Raw genomic sequence first — 7,959 nt, 5'->3', positions numbered from 1 at the left:
CCGGCGAGCGGCGCATGGCGGCGCACGGTAGCGGCAAGGAGGAGGCGGCGCAACACGGGTGCTCGGCGGCGGGGCGAGGCGCGGGGAGGCGCGGGGCGCGGGCCCGGTCGGCGGTGCGGGAGGGCCGGCCTCGGGCCCGAGCGGGCCGGTGGCGGCGGGCGGTTGGCCGGGCGGCGGTGGGCGGACGCGTCCGGCGGACGCGGACGTGTTCGGCGGCGCGGGAGGAGCGGGGCTAGGGTTTGGACCCGGGATTTTCGGAGGGGGCATATATTTATAGGTAGAGGGAGCTAGGAGAGTCCAAATGAGGTGCGGTTTTCGGCCACGCGATCGTGATCGAACGACCAAGAGGATGGAGGGGGTTTGGATGGGTTTTGTGCCACTTTGGAGGGGTGTTGGGCTGCAACACACACGAGGCCTTGACGGTTCCTCGATTAACCGTTGGAGTATCAAACGAAGTCTAAATGGCACGAAACTTGACAGGCGGTCTACCGGTAGTATACCAAGACCGCTTGGCAAGTTTCGGTCCAATCCGAGAACGTTTAGAAAAGAGACAAAAGGGGACACCAGAGGACGTAGGAGTGCCGGAATGCAAAACGGACAACGGGGAAAATGCTCGGATGCATAAGACAAATACGTATGCAAATGCGATGCATATGATGACATGCTATGAGATGCATGACATGGACAAAATGTAAAACAAAGACAAAATCCAACCACGAGGGAATATCATAACTTAGTGCCGAAAATGGCAAGAGTTGAAATACAAATATGGCAAATTACATACGAGGCGTTACAAATACCTTCAATGCCAGTGAGATCAGGATATGCCACGTTATTTACTTTGCCAAACTACCAGGCTTGATACTAACATGAAGTGGACCTCTGACAGTTTTTTTTCCAGAGTATCAATGAAATGTAATATCTGTAGCATATACCATGCTTCAGTAAAAAAAGCATAATTAGGTGAGTAAAAACGCAATGGAATCGTAGCGAATCCATGCGAAATCACCATCTCTGATTTGTTTAAGCTCTGATGATCGACTACTGCCAGAGAAGAGGTTGAGAATTCCTAGTGGTTTGACTAAGCGCAACAGTTAACCGACATAGCATACATACAGATACAGGGGAAATAGCAGGGGAAGCGAATTAACATGGGTGGAGCGGCCGATGTGGACGGGGACGACCCGCGCGAGGACGGTGTCACCGGCGGTGCCGCTCCGGAAGTGGTTGATGCTGAGCTGCATGGACGGCGGCGCCCTTGGTTTCCTCTGCTTTGGCTGGGCGACGGTGGCGGTCGCAATTATCGCGGCGCGGGGGATCACGTACTTCTTCGGCAGCATGGCGGCCGGCTGGGAGGCGAGCGGGAGGGAGGTTGACGGGAGAAAGGGAGAGAATAAGAGGGAAGTGGGGAGGAAGCGAAAAAAAACGGCGAGAAGAGGCTCTCGACTTGCCGACAGAGCGGCCCCACACTCCTTTTCGCTTGTGCCGGCGCCCCAGACGACTAACAACGCGCCGGGTTCGCCTCGGGTCCGCCGGCACCAGTTTCGGCCCAAGCCAGTAAAAAATGGGTTAGTGGGGGCGCGACTGGACCAATTTTTTAGCGCCGGCGCGGCAAAAACATCTAGGATGGACCTGTTAGGAACGCGTCTGAAGATGCTCTTACAGAGCCGAAGTTTTCTTGGGAATCCAGTCCGAGCTGGATCGGTTGAGTAATTAACAGCCCATCAAAAAGGGCGGGAAGGAAGCTTTGCCAGGTTGCACGTACGTGACGTCATGTGAATCTGAATCCTCATCTCATGCATGGTCACTTCTGAGTCGGAACCGTACTCACGCGCCGCCTATACATACATACATCGAATACGCGTAGGCGTAGCGTGTCCATAAATTTGGAGACTCACGCCGATCTCCTCTCATCTCCACGTACGATTACCCACACGACTCGCCAACTCGCCGACCAAGCCATGGCAGCGGCAGCAGCACCAGGAGCGTCCGGCAGTGGCTCCGCGTCCGCGACGGCCGAGCGGCGCCTGAGGATGATGTGCAGCCACGGCGGCTGCTTCGCGCCCTGCGCCGCAGACGGCGCGGTCCGGTACGTCGGAGGCGAGACCCGCGTCCTCGCCGTGCCGCGCGGGGTCTCCTTCCGGGAGCTGGCCGCGAGGCTCGAGGAGATGCTGGCCAGCGGCGGCCGCAAGATCGTGACAGCGCTCCGGTACCGCCTCGCCGACGACGAGGAAGTGCTCGTGTCCGTCACCTGCGACGAGGAGCTCGCCCACTTGCGCGACGAGTACGACCGCCTGCAGGCCACGCGGCCGTCGGCGACCTTCCGGGTGTTCTTCTCCGGCGTCCAGCGTCCCGCGGCGTCTGGGCGTCCCCCGCTGCACCCGGGGACGCTGCGGCGCGTGCAGAGCGACCCGTGCACGGCCGCGCGCGTCGCCGTTCCGCGGCCGATGCGGCGTGTGCAGAGCGCGCAGGACCTCGCCGGATACAGCCGCTTCCAGTTCCAGCAGTGCTGCTACGACAAACCCCAGCGCCGCCGCGACCAGTACGCGCCCGTGCCGGCGCCGCCGATGCGTCCACCTCTCTCTGCCATGTCCAAGAACTCGCACGGTGCGATTCGACAAGGCCAGGAACTGATGACGGCCAAGAAGACGGCCGACGCCGTCATCGCAGAGGCGGCAGCGCTTTATGGGAGCTGGAGCGAAATTTAGGGTTTAGCTCTTCACTAGAGAACACTAGAGCTGTCCTGTCACTGCTATAGTATGTACTCCTGAGAAAAGTTGTAAAGCCATGTAGAGATGATTTCCAGTGAAATGTCTCATGTCCTCAGTAATCTGTCCAGGATCAACTTTGATGATTCCTGACTTATCTGTCGACTGCAACAAAGATTATGCTAGGAACATATTTGTCCAGGATCAACTTTTGTTGATTCATAATTGTATTTCAGGAAGAGAGCATTCTTTGGTTCGCTGGGGCACAAGTTTTTCTTTTTTTGAGAAGTTGCAGAATACAAATGTTGATCAGCTGCCTCATTGCTCCTCGTTGATTACATGTTCAGAACTACGCTACAAAATAGTAGAAGCTTTAATCCACAACGGAACGTCGATTAAAATCTCTAGAAGATAAATTCTGCACTCGAGAGAATCGCATCACCAGTACTTCTGTTGAGAGAAAATCGAAATTGCGGCAGTTGTTTACCACCATAAGTTTTTTAAGAACATCTTCAGATCAGATTATTGCAAGCCACCGTAAATAAGGCTGGTAGACCAGACTTATGGATGCATCGTTCAATCATTTTCATAGAATTCCATCGACGAGTACCGGTTAGTCACTCAAGAAAGTGGGCTTTTGTTTAAACGGTTCAAGAATCTGAATTATCGAAAACAAGGACAGTTCACGAAATACAAGCACGACAAACTCCAGTCTGCCCGGCCCCTTTGGAGATTAATCTCGCTCTATTGGTATGTGATTGTTCAGATCTAAATGTTTCTATACATGGATCTGTAAATCGGAACCTGAAAGCGAGGCCCTTTATGTGGCCAAATTCTTGCATACTATTTTTATTGTAAACTAGTAAACGTGCACGTGCAACGCACGTATCATAATTTATAAAAAAATTCCATTTTAAATCTTTTTTAGTGATTTTTTTTACCGAGCCATCGAAATATGTCTCATGCCCAACAATGAGATCGCACGTGTAATACACGACAGACAGACATGTCTTCACAAAAAATTCACGATCACATAACTTTGTTATAATTTGTTACATAATTTTTAAAAAACAATAACTAAACAACATTATGTACTACGCCCTATGTAAACTAAACTGAAAAAATGTCTTATATTAACGTACAGAGGTAATATTTATCAAGGAGATCCTCCTCCGTCTTCATGTATTTTTAGAGGGATAATAAAATATTGGATTGTTTTTAGAGAGATAAAAATAATTATTGAGCCTCGATTGAAAAAATGACAAATATATTCATGTATTAAAATTTAGAAAACATAAATCCAATGAAAAAGGTGATTTTTTTAAAAAAAATAAACATGCTAATATCACTCAACTTAGTCTAAGTCAACTGAAATATAACAACACCTTTACAAATACTTTAATTTTGGATATGATTCATGGATGATTCATTTGTTGCCTACCTAGGCAGCTAGCTTGGTTTCTGCTTCAAGAACGCTAATTAGCAGGTAAAGAAACTCAGCCGAGCGCTAGGCATCGGGCATCAGACGAACGGCCGGGCTGGATTGATCGGACTTTTGGTAATTTTCTAGCCCATATCAATAGACAGGGAGACGGTTCCCTCAGTTAGGCCCCTCACACCGTCACCTACCTACCCACCCACCGCTTCACCTCAAAAAAAAATAAAAAATCCCACCGGCCCTCACATTTCTCCCCGTCGTTCCCCATTCTTCCTTGGTCATCGCCAGCTCCCTCTCCCCGCCTCCTCGGGCCACCCCTGCTCTTCCCCGCCTTTTCGTCGAATCCGGTCGCCCAAGTGGCCGAGGAGGTCCCCAAGCTCGGCATGCACGGGAGCATCCCAGCGCTAGGCTCCGTTGGAGGTGCGAGACTTCCACGCCCCTGTTCTTCCCCGTCCTTCTTCGAATCCGCTGGCCGAAGTGCCGAAGGATGCGCTCGATCTCAGCATGCTCGCGGGCGACCCAGCGCGGATGCCCGCAACAAGACAACAAGGAGCGGGCGTGGATGCGCAAAAATATATGGGCACAGTTCGATGCCTCCACTGGTATGAGCTATGTTATTGTGAAATGAATTTTCATTGTTGTATTGTCCGTCAGGTTTAATTCTCATTTGATCTTAGTTCTTAGACATTATTACGTGTCTACTCTGGATTATCCTATCTTTGCACTTAAATTTTAATTCGTACTGTGCAGTTTACGCGTGCACTAATGTACCAATGTAATTTCAATTAGGCGTGCCTCTGTTTGATGTGCTATTCAAGATCCCTGTACAATTATGTTAATCAAGATACAATGGCACTCGATGATGATTGCTAAGAAGGTCTGCAATATGCACTGGACTGTTGCTTGCCAGATGACTGGAAGATGGGTACTTCATCCTCTCTTGTTTGTTCATTCGAAGCAAGATTAATAAGATTCATGCATTGTAATGAAAACTGCAGATTGAGCTAAACTCAACTGATGGTGTAATATCTTTTCTATGAGCAGCGGTAATGGTATCTTCTGTAGGAGTAATAAGGCGTTGCTGCATAAATATACTTGACTTTCAAATGAGCGTGTCAAGAGGTTTAGTTTGTGTCGATCCCTACTCTAATTATATCTGGATATCTGGTTCCTGTACTATTTGAAATTTAACAATCAGATGTACAGAATAACAGAAATTTGCTAGATAAGCTAACGTTACAAGGGGAAGTAAACATTAAACATTTCACATAGTGATTTGGAATATCTAATATTTCATCATCGTGTGTTTCCTATTGTAGATAAATTTGCTTGCAGGGCTCTTGATGATATATCCACTTTCATCAAATGCTTAAGGGTATGGTCAGTTGGAGAAGACATTACTATGACTACAAAGATATGTTTTTTCAGGTGATGAATTGTAACCTTATATTCTTTATTACTTAGAATTGAAAATAGCAATCCGTAATTACTTCGGGGAGAATCTTTTACTCTTTTCTGTCTTGCTCTTGTTCAGCATAGGATGTATATCATTATCACTATCATGGTGTATTGTTGCCATTGAGGAATCTTCCCATGTAGCAAATTTACCTAGAAAATACAAAACTTTGGCATATCACCATCAGGTGCAGACGTACTCTTTCTCCCAAATACTACAGCAGTATCCCTACAATCAGATGTACAAAAATTTGCTTGCTGAAAAACTAATCAATAATCCATGAAATTTAACTGGATTAATTAAGGATCAAGCCACTCACCTTGTGGCTACAATCGACCAGATTCATCTCTCCATGTTCCTGCATGTGAAGAATTGATCAGTGCCCCAAGTCAAAACTACTGCATACCTTATACATGAAGCCCTTACTCAAAATTCAGAAAATATGCAGAATATCCATTTTTATTGACATAGTTATCTGCAGTCCTAGACAAAATGTGACCATAATCCACACTACTACACATGAATTACTATATAGCTACCTTATGGGGGCCTATATGCCTGATCTTCATATCTTCTTGTTTGGCAAAGAGTTCACCATTTGCACTTAGTCTTGAATGGAGAAGATTGCACATGCTATTGTACAACTGGGCAATGGTGTGGAGCTCCATAAGCGACGGCGGCGACTCCAGCTGTCCTTCTCGCCTATGCATCTCGACAAAGAAGCTTTAGAAACTATAATCTGTCTACTCCTTGTTCAGGATCGGTAATGAACATATCATTACATAAATTAATTTAACAAAACTGGATTATCTTTTTTGGTGATGAAACTGTAGCAACATTGGCACGGTTTTTGTCAATACTACAAAAGCGGGGGATAGTTGATCGTTGGAAACACCATTGACGCAGGCTTGACGCACAACTGGGTTATAGATCAATCATCTTCTCACTTCAGTAACACCATGATCTTGTACTTGCTTTTTGAAAATCATGGACGAACAACCGGTGATCTGGTACCAATTTTTGGCACAACCATGAACTCCCAAAGTGATTCACCAGAGTGCTTTATGGTTTCTGACAGGTATGCACATATAAGATGGATTTCTTCTGAACCGATTGGAAGCATATGGCAACATGGAGGTACACAAGCGCTAGCCTAAGCATGCAGGTAAATATTATAGACGCCTTGTTGATGCAGGTGGATGCAATATTCATGACCGAGTGCAACGTCGGTGGATCTGTATCTTTGGGTTCAGAATTTTGAAAGAAAGGGGATATGGGAAACAATAAGAGGGGAGCTCTACCTCCAGCAGCACTTTCCTGGTCGTCGGTGTTGTGCTTCCAGCTACGCCCGCTGCGGACGATGACGGGCAGCAGCAGCCGACGTCTTCTGGCGCGGCTGTGCACAACTTCCTGACAAGCACCGCGGAATGGATGCTCTGGAGGTCGCGTCCTCGAGTGCCTTGAGATTTTCCTGCTACTGCTTGACGTACTTCATGGTGTCTGAAAGGATCATCGCCTTGTCCATCTGAGCGAATTAGTTGGGCCAATCAGTTAAGAAATTTATTTTGTTGGATATGTACGTATGTGTAAGAAGAGGAGCCGACCTTGTTGAGGCCGGGGATGACGGTGGATAGCTCAATGAATCGTCGGTTGATCTTCTCCCGGCGCTTCCGCTTCTGCTCCGCTGCAAGAGAGAGGGGCGGCAGGGGCAGAATTGAAGGACGGCGAGGAGGGAGCGGCGGGTCTACGGGCAGACCAGACGGGGTCTGCAGCGAGTCTGCGTGCAGGACGGACGGCTAGGGAGGGGCGGCCATGAGGGGAGGAGGCGGTAGGGCACCGGGGAGGTTGGGGATGGAGCGAATCTGTGCGAATTCGAGGGGAGGGAGGTTAAGGCGAATTCGAGGGGAGGGAGGTTGAGGATGATCCTAAAATTACGGATCACATCGGTCATCAGGGGGGAGTGCGCGACCATGGTCTGCCGCGGCAGAACATTGAATCCCAGCCGTTCAATCGGCTGGCAGACCATCGGGTCATTATATACTGTTAGATTTGACTAAATGGATTAGATCTGAGGGTTCGGATTGTTCTGTGTACACTTGTTTGGGTGGTTGTAAAATAAGTCTAGTTTGCTCTTTTAATAGTAGTAGAGATAGAGATGGATCACCGAATGCAACGCAATTTTATGCCCAGACACCTTTTCAGGGGAAAATACTAGAGCTGTGACCAAAGGGTTTTTGCCGTGACAAGTAAATTATAGGCGTAGTACAGTTTACACCAGTGAAATATCACTGTACTGAATTGTACTCCCATGCGAGCCTTTGAAGAAAGAAATGTCTACCCGCTCGCGCGGGTGGGGT

At 48.3% G+C, this 7,959-nt stretch overlaps 1 long non-coding RNA gene across 2 annotated transcripts; it reads left to right on the top strand.

Moving 5' to 3' along the window:
- Positions 1–3,715: 3,715 nt before the first annotated feature.
- LOC119287022 lies at positions 3,716–7,277 on the top strand. Of its 2 annotated transcripts, XR_005140742.1 has the most exons (3): positions 3,716–4,748; positions 4,936–5,574; positions 6,681–7,277. It is a non-coding gene; the product is annotated as an uncharacterized LOC119287022 (long non-coding RNA). The 2 variants fall into 2 exon arrangements; XR_005140741.1 differs by having other exon boundaries at positions 3,725–4,748; positions 4,936–7,175.
- The last annotated feature ends 682 nt before the right edge of the window (positions 7,278–7,959 follow it).

This window comes from Triticum dicoccoides, chromosome 4A (genome assembly GCF_002162155.2).
Source record: "Triticum dicoccoides isolate Atlit2015 ecotype Zavitan chromosome 4A, WEW_v2.0, whole genome shotgun sequence".
Lineage (NCBI taxonomy): Eukaryota > Viridiplantae > Streptophyta > Magnoliopsida > Poales > Poaceae > Triticum > Triticum dicoccoides.
This window is presented reverse-complemented; position numbering and strand designations above follow the sequence as displayed.